This window comes from Nicotiana tabacum, chromosome 14 (assembly GCF_000715075.1).
Source record: "Nicotiana tabacum cultivar K326 chromosome 14, ASM71507v2, whole genome shotgun sequence".
Classification (NCBI taxonomy): domain Eukaryota; kingdom Viridiplantae; phylum Streptophyta; class Magnoliopsida; order Solanales; family Solanaceae; genus Nicotiana; species Nicotiana tabacum.
The window spans coordinates 5,259,922-5,284,039 of NC_134093.1; the positions used below are offsets into that span (position 1 = coordinate 5,259,922).

At 42.0% G+C, this 24,118-nt stretch overlaps 1 long non-coding RNA gene across 1 annotated transcript; it reads left to right on the forward strand.

Annotated features, from left to right (window-relative positions):
* The first annotated feature begins 22,752 nt into the window (after window positions 1-22,752).
* LOC107818398 (uncharacterized) lies at window positions 22,753-23,711 on the forward strand. The gene is made up of 2 exons (XR_012698863.1): window positions 22,753-22,917; window positions 23,189-23,711. It is a non-coding gene; the product is annotated as an uncharacterized LOC107818398 (long non-coding RNA).
* Window positions 23,712-24,118: the final 407 nt, after the last annotated feature.

A 24,118-nucleotide genomic window follows, 5' to 3' on the forward strand; every position in this document is an offset into this window, starting at 1 on the left:
GAACCAACCAACCCGGTACGACATAATACAACTGTAAAGCAGAAAAGAAGCATAAATAGGGGAAACAGGTCTATAACTCTCGAAACGACCGGCCGGGTCGTTACATCCTCTCCTTCTTTACCAAATGTTTGTCCTCGAACGGGTCTAGAAACATATCAAGAGTCTTAAATAGGTGTGGATATCTGCTCCGTATCTCCCGCTCGGTCTCCCAAGTGTGCTCCTCCGCAGGCTAACCTCTCCACTGCACCTTCACTGAGCTATATCCTTTGACCTTAACTTCCAAACATGCCGCTCCAAAATGGCCACCGGCTCCACATCATAAGTCATATCACCATCCAACTGAACCGTGCTGTAATCCAAAACATGGGACGGATCACCGATGTACTTCCAGAGCATAGAAACATGAAATACTGGATGTACACTCGACAAGCTAGGTGGCAAAGCAAGCTTGTAAGCCACCTCCCCGATCCTCTGAAGTACCTCAAAAGACCCAATAAACCGAGGGCTCAACTTGCCCCTCTTCCTAAACTTCATAACACCCTTCATGGGTGATACCTTCAGTAGAACTTTCTCCTCGACCTTGAAAGACACATCACAGACCTTCCTGTCAGCATAACTCTTCTGCCTAGACTGCGTCATGCGAAGCCGCTCCTGGATCAATTTCACCTTGTGTAATGTGTCCTGGACCAAGTCTATACCTAAGATCCTAGCCTTACCCGGCTCAAACCATCCTACCAGAGATCTACACCGCCTCCCATATAAAACCTCATACGGATCCATCTGAATGCTCGACTGATAACTGTTGTTATATGCAAACGCCGCGAGCGGCAGAAACTGGTCCCATGAACCCCCAAAATCAATGACATAAGCACGTAAGATGTCCTCCAATATCTGGATAGTGTGCTCGGACTGTCCGTCCGTCTGAGGGTGAAAGGTTGTGCTAAACACAACCTGAGTACCCAACTCTCGCTACACGGCCCTCCAAAACTGCGATGTAAACTGTGTGCCTCTATCTGAAATGATGGAAACTAGGACACCATTAAGGCGAACAATCTCTCGGATGTAAATCTCAGCCAACCGCTATGAAGAGTAAGTAGTACCCACTGGAACGAAGTGGGCGGACTTGGTCAGCCGATCCACAATCACCTAAATAGCATCGAACTTCCTCGAAGTCCGTGGGAGCCCAACTACGAAATCCATGGTGATCTGCTCCCACTTGCACTCTGGGATCTCTAACCTCTGAAGCAAGCCACCCGGTCTCTGATACTCATACCTAACCTGCTGACAGTTGAGACACCGAGCCACAAACCTAACTATATCATTCTTCATCCTCGTCCACCAATAGTGCTATCTCAAATCCTGGTACATTTTCGCGACACCTAGATGAATGGGATATCGTGAGTTATGGGCCTCCTCAAGAATCAACTCTCGAAGCCCATCCATATTGGGAATGCATATCCGGCCCTGCATCCTCAACACGCCATTATCACCAATAGTCACATCTCTAGCATCACCTCGCCGAACCCTATCGTGGAGGACGAGCAGATGGGGTTCATCATATTGACGCTCCCTGATACGATCATAAAGAGAAGACCTAGAGACACACAAGCCAATACCTGACTCGACTCTGAAATATCCAATCTGACAAGCTAGTTAGCTAAGGCCTGAACATCTAATGCCAAGGGTCTCTCTGCTGCTGGAAGATACGCTAAACTCCCCAAACTCTCCACCCGGCAACTCAAGGCATCGGCCACTACATTGGCCTTCCCGGGATGGTATATAATGGTGATATCATAGTCCTTGAGAAGCTCCAACCACCTTCGCTGACGCAAGTTAAGATCCTTCTGCTTGAATAGATGCTGCAAACTCTGGTGATCACTGTAGATCTCACAATGAACCCCGTACAGATAGTGCTGCCAATTCTTCAGGGCGTGAAAAATAATTGTTAACTCAAGATCATGGATATGATAGTTCTTTTTATGGGTCTTTAATTGGTGCGAAGCATAAGAAATCACTCTACCCTCCTACATCAGAACACACCCAATATCAATCCGCGAGGCATCACAATACACTGTGTAGGAACAAGAAGCTGATGACAGAACTAGAACTGGAGCCGTGGTCAAAGCATTCTTGAGCTTCTGAAAGCTCTCTTCGTACTCATCCAACCACCTGAATGGATCACCCTTTTGGGTCAATTTGGTCAAGGGCGATGTAATAGATGAAAAACCCTCCACGAAACGTCGGTAATAGCCCGCCAAACCCAGAAAGCTCCTAATCTCCGTGGCTGAGAGCGATCTGGGCCAACTCTGCACCGCCTCTATCTTTTTCGGATCCACCTGAATACCCTCGCTGGACACCACGTGCCCCACGAACGCCACTGAACCGAGCCAAAACTCACACTTTGAGAACTTTGCATAAAGATTCTCCTCCCTCAATCTCTGTAACACAATCCTCAGATGCTGGGCATGCTTCCCATGGCTACGAGAGTACACCAGGTTATCATCAATGAAAACAATGACTAATGAGTCCAAATAAGGCTGAAACACACTGTTCATCAAATGCATGAATGCTGCTGAGGCGTTAGTCAGCCCAAAGGTCATCACAAGTAACTTATAATGGCCATATCGGGTCCTAAAAGTTGTCTTAAGAATATTTGAATCCCAAATCTTCAGCTGGTGATACCCTGACCTCAAATCAATCTTGGAGAACATGCTCGCCCCCTGAAGCTGGTAAAATAGATCATCAATACATGGCAAAGGATACTTGTTCTTGACTGTGACCTTGTTCAACTGCCTATAGTAAATGCACATCCTCATAAAACCATCTTTCTTCTTTACAAATAGAATCGGCGCACCCCAAGGTGACACACTAGGCCGAATAAACCCCTTATCAATTATTTCCTGAAGTTGTCCCTTCAACTCCTTCAACTCCGCCGGTTCCATACGATACGGTGGAATAGAAATGGGCTGAGTGCCCGGCACCAAATCAATACCGAAGTCAATATCCCTGTCAGGCGGCATACCCGACAGGTCTGCAGGAAACACATCCGAAAAATCACGCACCACAGGAATAGAATCAATGGAAGGAGTCTCTTCACTAACATCCCTCACAAAAGCCAAATAGGATAGATAACCTTTCTCAACCATCCGCTAAGCCTTCAAGTATGAAATTACTCTGCTGGGAACATAGTCTATAGAACCACTCCACTCAACCCTCGGCAACCCTGATATCGCCAACGTCACAGTTTTAGCATGACAATCCAAAACAGCATGACACGAAGACAACCAATCCATACCCAATATCACATCAAAATCGACCATACTAAGCAGCAAAAGATCCACTATGATCTCCAGACCCCCAAATAGTCACCACACATGACCGATATACGCAATCCACAATAATAGTATCACCCACAGGAGTAGATACATAAACCGATGAAACTAAAGACTCAGAGGGCATATCCAGAAAATGAGCGAAATACGAGAAAACATATGAAAACGTGGAACCAGGGTCAAATAATACAGAGGCATCTCTGTGGCAAACCGAGACAATACCTGTAATCACAGCATTTGAAGCAATGACATCTGGTCTGGCAGGGAGTGCATAGAAACGGGAATGGCCACCCCCTGATCTGCCTCCCCCTCTCGAACGACCCCTAGCTAACTGGGATCCACCCTTGGCTGGATGAGCGGGTGGTAGAGGGGCTGGTGCTGATGACATAGACTGGATTCTCTGTGGAGCTGGACCTCCCACTATACGGGGACACTATCTCCTCATGTGACCAAACTCCCCACACTCATAACAACTCCTCAGTGCTGGTGCAGGGGACTGAAAGGAGTCCCAAGCACCGGGATAACTGGCAAAAGGACGTGGCATAAACAAACCTAGACCCGATGGAGCACGGGACGAACTCTGCGCTGGTAGGGCACTGAGAGATGAACGGCCCTACTAATAACTGCGAGAACCATGGCCAGATGATGCACCACGGTGACCTGGACGGGCCGTATATGCATGTCTGAAAGGACGACCTCTATCGTGCTGAAACTGACCCCTAGAAGGAGCACCGCTAAATCCTCCCTGTCCACGAGGCCTCTTGGCCTCCCTTTCAACTCTCTCCTGACTGTGAACCATCTCAATCTGACGAGCAATGTCGACAACCTCATTAAAAGTAGCACCAGACACTCTATCTCTGGTCATAAGCAATCACAGCTGATAAGTGAGGCCATCTATAAACCTCCCAATCCTCTCCCTGTCTTTGGGAACCAACCAGATAGCATGACAGGCTAACTCCGAGAATCGTATATCATACTGCGTCATAGACATATCACCTTGACGAAGCTGCTCAAACTGTCTGCGCAGCTCCGTTCTGCGGGACTGAGGCACGAACTTCTCCAGAAAGATAACAGAGAACTGCTACCAGGTAAGGGGCGCTGCGCCTCCCGGCCTACACCTCTCGTAAGCCTCCCACCAATTGAATGCAATCCCAGAGAACTGAAATGTAGTGAATGAGACCCCACTGGTCTCCAGAATACCTGTTGTACGGAGTATCCTCTGACACCTGTCGAAGAAACCCTATGCATCCTCTCCCTCTGCACGACTGAAAGATGGAGGCTGGAGTCTCCAAAACCTCTCTAATCTACGCTGCTCATCCTCAGGCATACCAGGAACCACATAGTCTTGAGCAGCTGCAAGCAGCTGGGCTGGTGGTGCCCTCGGTGTCTGGAATCCCTGCACCACCTGCTCTGGTGTGCGGCAGCGGGAGTCTGAGCACCTCTCCCGGCCTGAGAAGTGACTGTTGCGGCCGGAACAGAGACCGCCTGAGCAAGACTGGTACACGCGGTCAGAATCTGAGCTAAGGCCTGGAATCACAATAGGCATAGGTGGTGCCTAGGCTACTACATCAACAACTGGAATCTGGTCCTGATGTGGGGCAACTGGTGGATCTCCAGGTACTGCCCCCGCTGCTCTGCGGGCTGCACATCTACCCGTACCACTGCCTATAACGAGACCTTGGCCTCTCGCAACCCTGGCTGGTGGTACTGGTGGTTTTTCATCCTGCCTAGTAGTACGAGTCCTCACCATCTGTGAGAGAATGAAATAACAGATTTTTAGTTACTAGAATCAACAGATTCGTACGACAAGAATTCAAGAATGTGGAGTTTCCTAAGGGTTCTGCAGCCTCTCGAAGATAAGTACAGATGTCTCCGTACCGATCCGCAGGACTCTACTAAACCTTCTCATAACTCGTGAGACCTATGTAACCTAGGCTCTAATACCAACTTGCCACGACCCAAAACCTAACTCATCGTGATGGTGCCTATCGTGATACTAGGCAAGCCGACCTTTCCAAAACACTTTCAAAATTTAACAGAAATGATTTAAGACATTTAAAATAACCGGAGGTATTCATAAAACGGTGGTAAAACCTAAATAAAGCATAAGTGCGAAAAAATAGCCCGACATCGGGGTGTCACTAAGTCATGAGCATCTAAATCTCGAAATAAATTCTACTACAGTCTGTGCCAAATGCCAATACAAGAGAGAAAAGATAATAAGAAAATAGAAACAAGGACTGCGGACGCTGGCAACTACCTCATAAGTCTCTGATAATCTGCTCGCGCACGAACTCAGCGATCGCTAGAACCGTACACACCTGGATCTGCACATGAAGTGCAGGGTGTAGCATGAGTACAACCAACTCAAAAAGTAACAGAATTATATAAGGAACTGAGAAGCAGTGACGAGCTATAAAAATACAGTTCATATCAAAAGTTTTCAGTAAAGAGTGAACATGCTTTCAAATCCAATGGTATAAGTCAAATCAGTTCGACCCCAAGTAAAACAGATATGAATCTTCCATAAATTTCACAACAACATCGGACAATAACTAAGTGCAACAAAAAATAAAAGTAAGTATAGCCTCTCAAGGCAGCACTTCCAAGCGCTATATTGCTGCGGCGCGTAGCCCGATCCAATATTGTTGCGGCATGGAACCCGATCCAATATTCCTTGCAGCGTACAACCCAATCTAATAATATATATATATATATATATATATATATATATATATTTCCCGAAGGCGTGTTGCGACGTGCAACCCGATCCAATATTGTTGCGGCGTGCAACCCCATCCAATATACCTCACAGCGCACAACTAGCATCTCGACACTCAAGCCCTATATCAGTCACTAACCTCTCCAGCCCCTCGGGCTCACAGAATTTCATAATAATTAGCCCAAATAGAGAATACAACAGGTATCAACAAGAAATGAGAGGGAACAGAGATATAACACATAAGTAAGACTGTCACTGAGTACAAGACAACAATTAGCAGTCAATTCAACAAGTATTCGACCGTTCCGGGTCCTAACAGTGATATCATATGGGCTAAGCATGGTTTCTAACATGAAAGGCAATCAATTGCTCAAAGACAAGGAAACAAAAGTAATAACAATGTCTATTCGACTTTACAGCCTCACGGGACGGACAAAGTTATAATCCCTCATGGTGCACGCCCACACGCCCGTCACCTAGTATGTGTGTCACCTCAAAATATTCACATCATACAAATTCTAGGGGTTTCATACCCTCAAAACTAGATTTAAGACTGCTACTTACATCAACCACACAGAAATCCTACTCCGAAATGCCCTTGCCTCTCGAATCGACCTCCAAATACTCCGAATCTAGCCACAAACAGTACGAGATAATAAATATTGGCTAAAAGGATCAATTCCATAAGAAAACTACTAAAATATAGTCCTAAATCTGAAATCGGCTCAACCCGTCCCCCCGAGCCCACATCTCGAAATCCGACGAAAGTTACAAAACTCGAAAGATCATTCACTCACGAGTCTAACCATACCAAATTTATGAAAAGCCAACCTCAGTTGCCCCTCCAAAACCCCAAAATTCACTCTCAAATTCCCAAGCCCTAATCTCCCAAATCTCACCTCTAACACTCACCAACTAGGGGTAAAATCAGTGGGGAAATACCATTATTGAAGATAAATAGGTACAAGGAACTTACTTCAGTGATTACTCCAAAATCTCTCTCGAAATCTCCAAATTCCGAGCTCAAAATGATGAAAATGGTGAAAAATCTTGAAGTGTTCTATTTATAGGTTCTGCCTAGACTTATCGCACCTGCGGCTCCATTTCCGCATCTGCTGAACCGCATATGCAGGCAAAGCCCCACTTTTTCGGAAAAATCCCTAAACTCAACCTCCACTCATGTGATCCAGTGAACGCATCTCCGGTCTTCGCGGGTGCGGGAAAAACATCGCACCTACGGTCCAAACTCGCACATGGGTCCCTAAATCCGCTTCCGCGACCATCGCAGGTGCGAGAATGCCTGCGTCCTCTGCCCAAATACTCCTTAGCCGTATTTGCGGCTCCTCCTTTGCTTCTGTGGGCTCGCACCTGCGGTTCCCACTCCGCAGGTGCGGTTATACTAGTAACAGCAACTTCAACTGCAATTCTTTAACTCCCATCAAGACGTTAACCACCTGAAATCACCCCGAGGCCTCCGGGACCTCAACCAATCATACCAACAAGTCATATAACCCCATGCCAACTTAGTCGAACCTTCGAATCACTCAATACAACATCAAAACACCAATTACACCCGAATTCAAGCCTAAAGAACTTCTAAACTTCCAAATTCCACAAACGATGCTGAAACCTACCAAACCACGTCCGATTGACCTCAAATTTATACACAAGTCAAAAATGACACCACGAACCTATTCCAACTTCCAAAAATCCGATCCGACCCCGATATCAAAATTTCCAAAATCGCCAAATTCCATTTTTCGCTAATTCAAGTCTAATTCTACTACGGACCTCTAAATTACAATGCGGACGCGCTCCTAAATCCAAAATCACCTAACGGAGCTAACAAAACTATAAAAATTCAAATTCGAGGTCGTTTTCCCACAAGTCGACGTCCGGTTGACTTTTCCAACTTAAGCTTCCAATTTAGAGACTAAGTGTCTCAATTCACTCCAAACCCACTCCGGACTCGAACCACCCAACCAGGTAAGACATAATACAGCTCTAAAGCACAAAAGAAGCAAAAATGGGGCAAACAGGGCTATAACTCTCGAAACGACCAGCCGGGTCATTACACTATGATAAAGCGGGTTACCTTCACCAAAAAAGGTTTTATGTATGTCTATATGTATCCCTCCACCTTGGGTTTGGTTTCCTTGAGTGAAGGGCTTGACCCAGTGATTTTGGACTTTTGCTACTGGTATCAAATTTTCTTGGCACAAGTAGGCCCATCCATAAGGGGAACAGTGGCTTGCCTACGCCAGTTGTGCATGGAGACTGGAAAATACCCTAACCCTGGCGCACATAATGAATCTCTACTCCCCCAAAAGTTTCCGTGGGGGAGTAATAAATATCATCAAACGTGGCCACCACGCCCTTCTTACCAGCGTGGATGATGACAGTGACCGTGGGTGGATCGAGCGATTTGTTATCATCGCCACCAGGGATATCATCCCGGCCACAACTTAGCCTTTTCCTGAGTCGTGGAACCATTTTCGTAAGTTTTAATTCATTTCCTTTCTTCGTGTAAAGACCGATTTCCGTTATTATTAACCCATTCATATTTATTTTAGCTGCCCGGTGGGAACTACCATGGGTTCAAGGCCTAAATCAGTGGGTTCATAAGATTCAGAAAATTACAACACCAGAATCCCGGTGATGGAAGGAAATGACCCCCTAATATAGGTGGAAGGCCAAGAACCATGGTAAACTGAGTCCCTTTTCCCTTTTACTTTTGCATGAACATAGGTAAATTTATTGAAAAGTTGTCGACTCCGTTTTCTCTTTTGCTTGGTTCAGGACTTCTGCAGGACTCTGTAACTTGCCCCGAGGTAGACATTTTAACTAACCCCAAGGAGGGTTCTACAAAGTGCCCTTTCTCGGAGCAGTGTTCGTAGATCTACTTTTGGTAAATGTGCTTCCTCTCAGAGTCCCCAGCCAGAGAACAAGCAACCAAAAATCAACGTTTTTCCTCGGTTGGGACTCAAAATAAGAAAATAAAGAAGGCCACGATCATAGTGGTCATTGAAGATGAGAATCTAGTGATGATGAGTCTTCCCTTCAAAGGAGAAAATGATATTCATCGGCTCAACTGGATACTCAACCAGGAGAGCTTCAAAACCCAACTGAAGGTGTGGTCCAAGAACTTTGGGGTGAAATGGAGATAGTAGAGGATGCCGTTTCTCTTTTTCCGACCCATGTTGCTATTTCTGGTCCAAGAAGCTCGTACCCTGGGCCTCTTCTACCTTCGGACACTAAGCAACCAATAATCAACGTTGCTCTTATTGCAGATACTTCTCAACCTTCAACGCCAACAACTTCACGCCCGTCTACATCAGTTGCACCTTCACCACCGGCACCTACTGTATCTCCTCCACTGGCAACAGATGCTCGAGAGAGGAATGCTTCTCCTCTGCGGTCTCCCTAACCATGGGAATTTGGGGCACAATTATTCACCCCCATTCCCAGCTCCCCGAGGGAGGAGAAGCGTTACTCTTTCAGTTTCAAAGGAGTACCATCTGATGTCCAGGCCGGTGGAGCTTGCCAACTATCTGAAGCCGCTTTCTTCAGAGAAAGATTGGAAGAAAATATGCTCTCTCTCTGGGAAGTATTTGTTGAATAATGGCAACGGTACTATATTTTCTTTCTGATCATTTATTTTCTATTTGTCTGCTATAACGGGATTTCTAACCTTGTTATTTTTTGTACATTCCATCTTTCTTGCTTCCGAGGGCCTGCAAAAATTGATTCTCGATAAGCAAGGACTCGCCTCCGAATGAGATCAACTGTTGGCCGAACGAGATCAACTTGATGCTTGCCTCTCGGTGTTGGAGGCAAAGGCTGCTGAGGCGGGCGACCTTGAAGCCTAGTTGCAGAAAAACAAGTAGGAAGTGAAGGTCCACAACCAAGAAGCCACTCAGTTACATGCACATATTGAAAAGGCTAAGCTAAGTGGTCCGAGCTCCAAGATGTTGTGCTTGCTACTGCCAAGCGCGAGTCTGCCTTCGAGGAACAAGTGAATACGTTGAAGGCAGACATGAGTTCCAAAATCGAAAAGGCTAATGTTTTCGAGGAGAAGAGGGCTAGGATGGAGGAGACATTTAAGAATATCATGGAGAAAAATCGAATTCATCTGTCTACAACTCATGATGTTGATACTAGCCTCAGTCTCATGAGATCTGAGAGGGACGACCTTCAGGTCGAGGTTGACAGATTAAGGCAAAGCTTCAGTACCAGGAGAATTCCATCATATTCGAGAAGATGTATGTTATGTACCATATAAAGAGAAAAACTTGAAAGAGGCCAAAGCGGGCATCATTGATATTGATGATTGCATCGCCAAGGCCCGAGAACTGGAACTAACTGCCCGAGAACTTCTTTCTGCTCATCCTGTTGCAACTGACTCTTCGAGTACCGATTTCGAGTATTCAGGAACCGAGGATGAAATTGAAGAGAATGATAATGAAGCTACAGGCTCTAAACTAGTAGCTGATCCACCCTCTTCCAACGGGGGGACGCAAATGCCCCTCTCCCCCGGGCTCCAGCGGTAATAATGCTTTGACTGTTTCCTTTTGTTGTCCCCCCCCCCCCTTTTGTAGTTTTGTAATTATGCAAAACTTTGCATCTAGTTTGGTACTTTTGATAAATAAATAAGAATTTTGTTTAAGTGTTGTGCAAGATACATTTTCTTTTCATTGTATTAGTTAAAGCTTCGGGCACATTTTCAACTGATAACTTCTGATTTCGGGCATAGATTCTTCAGTAATCAACCCTTTACTTTGAGGGTTTCATAAGAGATGGCGCTCTTATGTTTATGGTGCTCTTGAAAAGGACGTCTCCTATTCATTCCGGCACAAGCATTTGAGGTTTTGTTTTGTTAACTATCAAATGATAAAATCAACTCATCGTTTGGACAAGAAATAAGATAAAAATAAAAGGATTTTATTTTATTCCTTATATGTTTAAAAGTACATAAGGAAGGGATCGAAGGTGCATAAGAGGCCAGTGTGGGCAAGGTCGCAGGTGCGGTGCCTTTCCGCAGGTGTGCCCAGTGCTGGGTTGTGTGTGTTCCATAGAATCGGACCTTTGCCCGCAGAAGCTGCATCGCAGGTGCGACCCAAGGTCCGCAGAAGCTAAATCTGCTAGAGGCAGTGATGGCTTTTAATGTCGGGACTTAGGCAATTTTAGCTACTTTCTTTCATTTCTTGGGAGATTTTGAAGCTATTTGAAAAGAGGTTTTCACCTAGCACTTTGAGGTAAGTAATTTCTATACGATATGAGTTTAATACATGTATTTTGGGTAGATGATTAGCATATAAAGTATAGAAATTGTGGGTTTAGTTGAAAAACCTAGGTTTTGAAAAAGAAAAATGGGATTTAACCACAAAAATAATTATGGAATTGGGTGAAAATTATATATTTGAGTTTGTGAGGTTATGGGTAACAATTATCTTCAAAAAGTTCCGGAATACGGGTACATGGGACCGAGGGTAAATTTTAAGAATCTTCCAATTTGGGTTGGGTAATTACTCTAATAGCTAAATTATTAACTTTTGAGTGTATATTGATTAATTTATTTAATATTTTGCTAGCTTCTAATTGTTCGGCACCCAGTTAAGGCCTTAGAGTGAATTTATAGGCCGGAAAGTGTGTTTTGAGACAAGGTAAGTGCGAGGGGCCAAAAAGTGAGCTTTAAAATTTCTATTTGCTTCTAATTGTGGGGGGCTACACATGTACAAGGGGACGAGAGTCCGTGCGTAGCTACTAATTTTGCTTAAGTTCGGATAGTTTTAAGACCCAAATCATGAAATACTTGTATTGTTTGCACTCTACATGTTAATTTAAGTGCCTAAATTATATTGAAACTTTATAAAGTATTTGTAAAGGCTGAATTTCACTTACTTTGAGTTTTGGCGGGTTACTTGACCGTTAATAGAAATTGTACTTCCTTGTGTATTAGGCTTGTAATAGATTTTAAGTCGGATGTTCATAGAGTATTCTATCTTCTTGTGGAGCGGGCCTAACGCCTCGACAATATAATAGATGCATCTACGGTTTATTTCGTTCGACCCTCGACGGTGTATACATTATTCTGGATCGGGTTGTACGACCTCGGCATAAATCATACGAGTTAAAGCTTGGAGCCCGAACACACTTCATATTATTTTCATGAATTGAGAAGTTATAATTATTTAATAGAAATTGTGCTTGCTACTGCCGAGCGCGAGTCTGCCTCTGAGGAATAAGTGAATACGTTGAAGGCAACCTTGAGCTCCAAAACCGAGGAGGCTAATGATGCCGAGGATAAGAGGGCTAGGATGGAGGAGAGATTTAAGGATATCATGGAGCAAAATCGGATTTATTTGTCTACAACTCGTGATCTTTATACTAGCCTCGATGCCATGAGATCTAAGAGGGACTTCCTTCAGGCCGAGGTTGACAGACTTATGGCAAAGCTTCAGTACCAAGAGGATTCCCTCGTATTTGAGAAGATGTATTCTATGTACCATATCAGGAGAAAAACTTGAAAGAGGCCAAACCGGGCATCGCCGATATTGATGATTGCATCGCCAAGGCCCTACAACTAGAACTAACTGCCCGAGAATGTCTTCCTGCTCAGCTTTCTGCAACTGACTCTTCGAGCATTGGTTTCGAGTATTCGGGAACCGAGGAGGAAATTGAAAAGAATGATGATAAAGGTCCAGGCTCCGAACCGGTAGTTGATCCGCCCTCGTCCATCAGGGGACACAAATGCCTCTCTCCTCCGGGCTCCGGCGGCAATAATGCTTAGATTTTTTCCTTTTGTTGTTTTTCCCCTTCTTTTTTCTTTTTTGTACATTTGTAATTATGCCAAACTTTTCATCGAGTTTGGAACTTTTGATAAATAAATAAGAATTTTGTTTAAGTGTTGTGGAAGATACATTTTCTTTTTATTGAATTAGTTAAAGCTTCTGGCACATTTTCATCAAGATAGCTTCTAATTTCGGGCATTAATTCTTCCGGAATCAACACTTTACTATGAGTATTTCATAAGAGAGGGTCCTCTAATGTTTATGGTGCTCTTGAAAATGACGTCTCATATTCATTCAATCCCAAGCATTTGAAGTTTTGTTTTGTTAATTCTCAAATGATAAAATCACCTCATCGTTTTGATAAGAAATAAGATAAAAATAAAAGGACTTTATTTTTTTCCTTATATCTTTGAAAGTACATAAGCATTCATTTGATAAGGGAAAAAAGAAACAACAAATACATGTGGCTAACTTGTACAACTTTTTCCTACGGGGCTGGTCATGCAGTCCCTGGTCCCGATGAGACATTATTATTCCTGGTTCTCGCAGTCCCAGTTTTTCGTGGAATTCTTGTTTCCGTATCTTATACTATCCCCTAATGTTCGAATGCGATATATGCAAATTGGAACACTGGATGTCTTGCTTCATTTGTGAAAATGACTCATGAACAGTTAAATAATCTTTGGTTCGATAGCAAGTTTTGCTTCCCATTAGGAACTTACCATCGAGACAAAGATTATTTAACCATCCTATAACAGTTTATGATTTCAATGCCTTGTTATTTAAAGGTCTTAATCTTGCCGATGGTGCTTCTTTCGTAGTAGGTTTTCCGTTGCTTCCTCATTAAAAGCCTTGCCACAAAAACCCGATTGGGACAAAAACTGGTCGAATGAAAAAAAGTACAACATATACTTTCAGTATTGATAGCATCCATAAGCAATAATACCTTTTGAGGTGATCTACGTTCCAATGCTTGGAAATTTGACTCTACCTTGATTTTTTGATTTATACGATCCTTTACCGGTGACAGTTGAGACCCGGTAGGGACCTTCCCATGTTGGACCCAGCTTCCCAGCATTGATTTACTGAGTGCTCTGAGTCACCTGGCTCAATACCAAGTCTCCTATTTGAAGTAGCGGAGATTGGACCTTCGATGATAATATATTTTCATCTTTTGCTTTAGAGCCACCATCATCACGTATTCCAAGTCCCTACGTTCATCGAGCAAATCCAACTTCACTAGGAATGCCTCATTGTTTTCTTCTTTATTTTCTCGGGAAAACCTTAAAGTTAGCTTCCCTACTTCCACCGGTATCAGATCTTCGGCTCCTTATATGAGAGAGGAAGGCGTCTCTCCCGTGCTCGATTTTGCCGATTCCCGATACGCCCATAACTCTCCCGTTAATTCCTCGGGCCACTTGCCTTTAGTAGCTTCTAAACTCCTTTTGAGGTTTTGGATAATCACCTTATTGGTTGACTTCGCGTGTCCATTAGCGCTCGGATGGTACAATGAAGATGTAATCCTCTTGATTTTCAAATCTTTCAAAAATTTTGTAACTTTTGAGCCTTTGAACTGTGGTCCGTTGTCGCATGCAATCTTCTTTGGTGTTCCGAACCAGCAAATTATGTGGTCCCATAGGAAGTCTACCACTTCGCGCTCACCAATCTTTTGGTAAGGACGTGCTTCAACCCATTTAGTGAAGTAATCACTTCAAATTAAAAGGAATCTTTTCTTTCCGGGACCCAGTGGCAGCGGGCCAACTACCCCTCATTTCATGAATGGACATGGGGTCAGTACCGAATGCAAGAGTTATGTCGGTTAGTGTACCAACTGTGCATAGCGCTGACATTTGTGCATTTATGAATGAACGCCTTTGCATCTTTTTTCGTCTGGGGCCACTAGTATCCGACCCTAACCAGCTTTATTACTAACGAATCTACATCGGAATGGTTCCCTCAAATTCCTTCATAAACCTTTCTCATCATGTAATCCTCCTCTGAGGCTCCTAGACATCGGGTTAACGAGCCTTGGTACGGTCTCCTATATAATTGCCCATCCATGAGGCAGTAACGAGCCGCTTTGGTGCGTAGTTCCCGGGATGCCTTCGGGTCTTTGGGAAATTGCCATGCCGAAGATATTCGACGAACTTATTCCTCTGGTACGAGACTAGGCTAGTTGAATTGACTTCATAATAACCATCCACATCCATTACCGAATGTAAATGTTGAACGACTGTACCGTAGTCTGATCCTTTCATCTCCATAGACGGTCCTAAATTAGCCAATGCGTCCGCTTCCATATTCTTTTCTCTGGGAATTTGTACGATAGACTATTCCTTGAATCGTGCAAGCAATGTCTAAACCTTGTTAACATAATGTTGGATGCGTTCTCTTTTATATAAAAAATCCTATACAGTTGGTTCACTACCATCTAGGAATCACATTTGATTTCGATGACCTCAGAGCCAAGTCCTCTGCTCAATTCAAGTCCTACAACCAAAGCCTCATACTCGACTTCATTGCTAGTTAACAGAACAATTGCCTCAGAGTTTTCCCCTAGGGAGTGACTAGAACTACCATGAGCCCGGACCCTTTTACATTGGAAGCTCCATGAGTAAACAAGGTCCAAACTCCTGATGTCGTTTCCGACACCAGTATTGCCTCTTTAGCCTCTAGGGACATTATCCCGGACTGAAATTGGCCACGAAGTCTACCAAACTCTATAGCTTGATCGCAGTCCTAGCTTGTACTTAATGTCAAATTTGCTAATTTCAGTTGCCCATTTAGCCAACAGCCCTCACAACTAAGGATTGTGAAGAACATTCCTCAAGGGTAAGGTTGTCACAACGGCTATCGAGTGGCACTGAAAATAAGGCCTAAACTTTCAAGAGGCGACTACGAGAGCTAAGGCCATCGTTTCGAGGGGCGAATAGCGAGTCTCCACTCTTGACAATATTTTACTAATATAATAGACAGTAAATTTCGTACCTTCATCCATTCGGACTAAAAAGGCACTTAATGCTACTTCCGAGACAACTAGGTATACCAACAATTGTTTCCCTTCCCCCGGTTTTGATAGTAGTGGGGGGGAATGATATGTACCGTTTTAAATCTTTCAATGCATGCTGGCATTCGGGAGTCCTTTCAAAATTAATCTTCTTTTCAGAAGTGAGAAGAAATGATGGCATTTTTCTGAGGATCTTGCGATGAACCTGCTTAAAGCGGCCAACCTTCCGGTTAACTTTTGCACCTCCTTTATGCTCGTTATCTGGTTTGGAATGTCTTCGATGGCTTTGATTTTATCGGTAATTACCCCGATCCCTCTTTGCGAGACCAAGAACCCCAAGAATTTTTCAGAGCCAACCCTGAATGCACATTTTTTTCTGGTTGCGTTTCATGTTATGATTCCTCAAGATGTCGAAGGTTTCCTGGAGGTGTTTCAAATGATCACCTGAAACTCAAAGACTTAACTAGCATGTCATCGATATACACTTCCATTATTTTGCCTATTTACCTTCCGAACATCTTGTTTGTGAGCCTCTAATTAGTGGCTCCAGCATTTTTCCAAAGTTCTTTATGAACGAAGTTTTTTTCTTGATCCTCCGGGGTTCATTTTGATTTGATTGTATCCAGAGTAAGAATCAAGGAAACTCATTAATTTATTTTAGGCCGTAGCATTAATCATTTGATCAATGTTCAGCAATGGGAACGAGTATTTAGGGAACGCCTTATTTAAGTCCTTATAATCTACGCAAATTCTAAATTTGTTATTCTTCTTCGGAACTACAACTACATTAGCTAATCATTATGGAAATTTTACCTCCTTAATTGAAACGATATCAAGTAGTCGGGTTAACCCTCTTTTAACAAACTTGTTTCTGACCTCGTCTATTGGGCATTTTTTTTTCCTTACTGGTGGAAAGTTCGGATCCAGGCTTAGCTTGTGCACAACCACCTCTAATGGGATACTTGTCATATCCGAGTGCGACTATGAAAAACAATCGACATTAGCTTTAAGGAAATTAATAAATCCCGACCTGATTTCAGGATTGAGTCTGGTTCCTAAGTGAAACTTCCTTTCCAAGAAATCCTAGAATAAGGCCACTTGCTCGAGTTCTTCTGCAATGGACTTAGTTGGATCAGTTTCCTCCCATACCTGAATGTATCTTGGCACCTGGTGGGATTCCAATGACCCATTTACTTTATCATCTTCATTTGGCAAGGGAGAAGGCGTCGGTTCTCGTAATTGCTATTTACTAGGCTCCTTCCCCTTATTGCTGGAAATCGACACTACGTTCATTTCTTTTGCTTTTGGATGATCTCTTCTTATCTGTTTGATTCCGTTCGGGGTCGAGAATTTCAATAGTTGATGATATTTTTAGGGCACAATCTTCATCTCATGTATCCATGGCCTTTCGAGGATTATGTTGTAACCCATGTCGCCGTCGACCACTTCAAAAAAGGCGGTCTTGGTTACCACTTCGGCGTTCGTGGGTAGCATGATCTTTCATCCAGTTGTTACGTTTGCCAAGTTGAAACTAGTGGGGAGCTTTGTTACTGGAATGATGCTTCCGGATAACTTTGCTTGTTCCATTACTCTCCATTGAATGATGTTGGCTGAGCTTCTTAGGTCAACCAAAACACACTTAATCTTAAAATCTATGTCATTAAGAGAGATTACCAGGGTGTCGTTATGTGGAAGAAGAAGTCTGTCAGCATCTTCCTCCGTGAAGGTGATGTCATCTTTGGAGATATTCCGGATTCTCTTGTTGTGGGTCACTGATACCTTTGTCTTCTTGGCCGCGAAGAAGGTTACATCGTTGATTTCATTCCCTCCAAAAATCATGTTGATATTCAACCAAGGGGAATATTTCTTTACCTTCGAAGGCTCTGCATTGTCCCGGCTATGACCGTAATTGTTCTTGGCTCGGTCGCTCAAGAACTCCCTAAGATGACCATTTTTCAACAATGTCGCCACTTCTTCCCGTAAATACTGGCAGTCCCCAGTTCTGCGGTCGTAAGTCCCATGATATTCGTACCACAAGTTAGGATCCCTCTAGCTGGGGTCAGATCTAATCGGCTTCGGGAATCACGCTTCCTTGATACTCCTCATTGCCGACACTAATTCCATTACGCTGATGTTGAAATTATAATCCGACAACCTGCGATATGTGGAATTCAGGGTCCCCGATACCTATTTTTCTTGTACCGATTTGTTGTTTTGGTCATTGTCAGTTCTTCTATTAGGAGCAAACCTATCTGAGCTCCACAACTCTTGGTTGCCGCGTCCTTTAGTTCTCTCGTATGGTAGAAATGACCTTGAGAAGATCGCTGGTCCGCATCAAAATCGCTTTTGAACTTATCCTGGTTCTTGTATCGATCTCGTGCCTTGGTTGATATTGGGCACCCGAGATGATCATCTCATAACGATTATAGACATTTGCCTATGTGGTCTCTTTGAATTTGAGGAGTCTTTCCTTCAGCTTTCGGGAGGCGTCGAAGCTCCTCGGGTTCAAACCCTTTGTGAACGCCTCCATTGCCCACTCATCTAGTACGACCGGTAACATATTCCTTTCTTTATCACTACTAGAAATTCGGCAAAAACCGACAAACTTTAGTCGGTCAAAAAATCGACCAAAGTTGGTCGGTTTTTTAAAATATTTTTTTTAAACTTTTTTTTACGAAACCGACCAACTTTGGTCGGTTTTCTTTGGCGTAAAAATGCGGGAAACTATTTTTGAGTCCCGCAAAATTTATGTTTCAAGAAACCGACCAACTTTGGTCGGTTTTTTAATTAAAATAAATAAAAATTAATATTAAAAAAACCGACCAAAATTGGTCGGTTATTTCGGCCGGTCATTTAAAAACACCGACCAACTTTGGTCGGTAATTTTACTTTTTAATAAAACCGACCAACTTTGGTCGTTTATTTTCGTGCGAAAATATAATTAAAGAGTATAAATCAAATAAAAGACAGTCTTAAAATAAAATGTACCAATGATCTAGTGGTAGAATAGTATCCTGCCATAGTACAGACCCCGGTTCGATTTCCAGATGGTGAATCTTTTTATTACACAATTAAAATACCTACCAACTTTGGTCGATTTTTTTTGCAATATTTTTGTTTTTTGAATTTAATTGACCGACCAAAGTTGGTCGGTAATTTCCGACCAACTTTGGTCGGTATGCCTTTCCGACCACAAAAATACTGTCCACGCATAAATGGTCGCGTTTTGGTATGTTTTTGGCCATTACCGACCAACGTTGGTCGCTTTTTACCGGATTTGTAGTAGTGTATGGAACCTGATCACGAACTCCCGCAGCAGTTCGAACTCACCTTAAGCGATTCTATATATGTCAGCCTTCCTGGATTGGACCTTCCTTGCCCCGGCATGGGCCTCTATGAATGAATCTGCAATCATTTTAAAATAGTCAATTGAATGCTCGGGTAAGAGTAAATACCATGTCAGGGCCCCCTTGTGAGGATTTCACCAAACTTCTTCAGCAACACTTATTCGATCTCATGTTGAGCCAAATTGTTTCCTTTTTACAGTCGTGGTGTAAGTTTTGATGTGCTCCTGCGGATCGTAAGTCCCATTATATTTTGGTATGTCCAGCATTTTGAATCTATTCGGAATAAACTCTTGCTCTACGCTCGATTTGAACGGTAATTGTGTGTATTTCTTCCAATCTGGGCCTTTCAATACTGATGGTGGGCCCAAAATCACATCCATTCGAGCGTGAAACTCATTAGCATTCTGATCCATTCATTTATTCACTTCCCTCATAAATCTCATGAGCTCGATTTTGAAGGGGTCATTCCCATTATCGTTACGAGATCCACTGTTGGTCCCTCCGACACCGTCAAAACCTACCTCATCTCTTAGGGTGTTGTTATCAACTCTTTGAGCCGTTTGATTTGCAGGAACGCCGAGAGGAACTAACCCCTTCCGTTTGTGTTGTTGGAAGCGCCTACAATGCTTGCTTCAATTCCGTCATTACATGATCCTGCCTTGTGAGGTGGTCCTTGATGGCATTTTGTTGCTCTCTTAGGATTCTCATTTTTTCGCAACGTGATCCTCTTCCGCGTCATCGAGAGTTGGCTCTCGTACATGCCGGGGGTACTGCCTTTCACGAACTGGGGTTGCCTCGTCCCCTTCGTTACGGGCGTCGTTGATTAAATCCTCATGTCGAGGCAGATTTTCATGTTCCTAAACGTTGTGTGCAATGTTGACGTCATTAACTGTCATTTTTGATTCTTTGCTAAGGAAAAAACCAAACAAGTTAGTAATACTCGTAAGGATCAAAGTAATTACGCAACTGTCTAAGGCCCACGGTGGGCGCCAAACTGTTTACCCGTAAAACGGTACACTTGAATTTGTTACGTGGTTTATAGACAAGCGAACTGATTTGATCCAAAAATAGTAAATAAACAAGATTAAAAGTAATACTTAGACATTAAAATTGAAGAAAATGACAAGCCTGGCTCCGAGAGCAGTGTCTCCGAGGACAGAAATGAAAGCAATGTAAAAGAACAAATAAAGTTGTTTAATTGATCTTGAAAATGAAATATAGCATAAGTTTTGCCAAGAATTTCATGTGTCACAAAGGACGCTGAGCCTACTATTTATAGCTATACCTAGGGAAACAAGATCCTAGGATCAAGCCCCACTTAAATGACAATAAAAAAGTAATTGATGAATATGTAACAGCAGGTCATGAATGCATATATTCTCTGCAACGATTGCTCATTCAATGTTAGAGAATATTCCTTATTGAATGCTATCCGATGGCAATTATTTGGTCTGCTCCCGTTAACCTTACTCCTTTCGGGGTTTACCCGATTTCAATTGCAGGTGTTGTTCCCGGTATTAATTGTTACATGGTTCACCTTTTGCCTGTCTTCGGTTTCACGTTAATTGCAGGTGTTAATTGCACGTGTCATGCTGCCATTTGTCCATTTATTATGAACCGATTTTACCCTATACACTATGATTATTCAAAAAATAATAAGAAGAAGACGCCTCGTAATGGTCTTATCTTAGAGACTTTCACGCTGCAAATCTTTATAACTTAAACGTATGATCAAGAGTATAATCTTTTTTCTCATTTTAAAGTTATAATTGGAAAGGTGAAGTCCCTTTCCTAATATACAAATTAATCGGTTTCTTTAAATTCTTTAATAACAGAAAATTAAGTCTCGTGGTGAGTTCTTAATGTTTCTTTAAAAAAAGAAAAGAATTTGGCTTACCCATAGGCTGGCTACTCATCATTTATGCCAACCATATTTTGAAGCTTGTAAATTACCTAGAAGTTTATAGATCAGGGAGGAAATTTCGTCCAATATCTGTTTCTTTTTATACTAAAGAATTTTATTTACCAATAGTTATACGTACGATTTCGTTCAATATTTTAAAAACCATTGCTTACTCTTTTTCTCCAATATCTTCCTTTGTTTTTTTTTTCAATTTTTTTTTGAATGGGTATTCTTTTCTACATTTTCACTTCTATTATGGTACATCCCCGAAATATTCGAAACGATGTCAAATATCACTTTCTTTTTTTTGTAAAAGTTATAATAGAAACTGATTATTCCCCAATTCAAAAGATGATACCAGAATAAAGATATAGTGAATATCAAATTTAGAAAATGTAACTCGCCAAAATTTGAATGGATGGTTGAGTAAGCATATGTTCCTTATGCCGGTCATTCTGGATATAGCTCAAGTTAGCCCATCTAAAAGATTGGGTCAATTTGTGCTGCATATATATATAGCTCAAAATTAACCCAAGAAAATATAAAAGGTTGAAAATTATTTTGTTTTCCTTGGAAGGATTTACGTATGACCCACTCATAGGTGGACCTACCCTTAGGATAGGGGGTCATCGGCTCCCGGTAATTTCGAAAAAATTATATGTATATATCATAAATAACAGGTACTATATATTTTGATTGGCACCCTAAGACTCAAAGCTTAGGCAACTGTATTGGTCGATTTGCGGGTGGCACAACTTGAGTGCACTATTGGGTTCGATTCCCATTTTTAGTATTTTCTCAAATTTGTAGTCGATAGTGGTGCCCAGGCACTTTCAAATCCTGAATTCTATATTTCGCTAAATTTATCCAAAAATATATAAAATGTAAAAACTACAGAGGAACCAAGAGTTTCTAAACCTGAGTTTGCATGGCTGACGAATCATAGATCGATAAGGACGATAAGTTGTTGCATAGTGATGGAGTACTTGAGATTTGAGAAAGTCAAATACATTGGGATATTTTTGCCCAAAGATGTGATTATCAATTTCCAAATAAAATTAATTAGACCAGTTAATCGAGATGTCAATTATGACCAGTTAACTCTGGCAATTCCCGTTGTAATTTAGACCAGTTAATCGAGCAATTCCCCTTAGTATCTTATTCATTTTTCTTTTGGATTTTACTTATATACGCTAAAATTATAAAGAATTTATACACTATATGTGCTTTCAACCTGTTGTAGCCGCTTAAGCTTTATATTAGAATTTTAACGCTATCAATATATAGAAGTTGAACTCTTTCCTTGGTGCAATACTTCTTTCATTTTCTTGACTTTTGTGGTTTCTGTCTCTCTACTTTTTCTTTTTTTCTTTTTTATTTTTCTTGTTGGAGTTTGGGGATTGAGAGAGCATCATGCATGACGAAAGAAGATTGGCTTTATTGTAAATCAAAGAGTATCTAAAAATTCAATTAGGAGAATTCATCACTCACTGTATGGAAGTGGGGACTCTAAAGCAGAAGCTTTTAATTTCGAGCAAAAATTCAGTGCCAAAAATGACGAGTCCCATACTTCCCTTCACGTGAAATCTTCATGGCCAGCAAATCTTTGCTCCTTAAATAAGATATTTTTTGGGTCTATAAATAGGATTTGAGGTTGATGTACTTCTCCACTGCACCCTTTAGAAAGTAAACTCAACAAGTGAGAAATAGTGCATAGCTAAATATTTTTCAAAATGGCTTCAACAAAAAGTTTGCTCTTTTTAGGTCTTCTCCTTGCTCTTGTCCTTCTTGTTTCCTCCCAAGTGGGAGCTCAAAGTAAGTAATCCTCATTTTGCATGTTTGAATATCTTTATTTATAAATTTGCCTTGGTATTGTTGCATCAATGCAACTATAATCCGAGGGAGATTTAGGGCGGGTTCTATAAGTTTAACTAAATTTCTTTTTCAGGGACAAATAATGTAGATATACTTATACAAAAGCACCTAAATATATACATATAATATGATCACACTTATTCTGAACTTATTGATTCTAGATCCTGAATTTGCCTATACAACTAACGATATCCTTGGTGTTATTAAACAGAAGAAAGCAAGGTGAAGGGCGATGTTGAAGAAGCTCAATATGGAGGAGGTGGATACCCGGGCAACGGGGGCGGAGGAGGGTATCCCGGTAATGGTCGTGGTGGTGGACGTAACGGATACCCATGGAGAGGTTGCAGATATGGTTGCTGCCGCGGATACCGCTATGGCCAGGGATGTGCAAGGTGTTGTGCCACTGCTCATGAAGCCCCTGATGCTCGATTTGAAGATGATTCCAAGAATTGATCATATATATTTTCCTTGCTTTGTTTTCTAAAATGTTGCTTTCCTTTTAACAAATAAGGCATGTTGTCTTCATTGGACTCCTACTAATTCCATTGACTGACATTGCCAATGCCTGAATATTTCACTATCTAGTGAAATTTTCAGTGAGTTTTGTGTTTTTCACTCTTTTAATGATATTATTATTCACGCATTTTGGAGTTTTTCACTAGTGAAGTTGTCTTTCAATTATGTATCATTGTTGCAGCTTTAACTCATGAAATTCAAAACGATCCTATTCCACCGATAACTGCTACCTCTTAGTAGTACAAGTATCGGATAACTCAATCTATCAAAATTTTATAGGTATACAAGAAGAAAATACCTAATAATTTTTTCTCATCCAATATATATAGTGTCCAATGACAGGTTCAATGAGCTTACAAGATTAAAATGTCGACATTTTACTGTAGGTATACGAGAAGAAAACACCTAATAATATTTTCCCATCCAATATAGTGTCCAATAACGGGTTCAAAGAGCTTTCACGATTAAAATGTCGACATTATACTATAGGTGTACGAAAAGAAAATACCTAGTAATTTTTCTCATCCAACATAGTGTCCAATAACTGGTTCAAAGAGCTTTCATTAAAATGTCAACATTCTGCTATAGGTATACGAGAAGAAAATGTTGATTTTCAGGATGATCC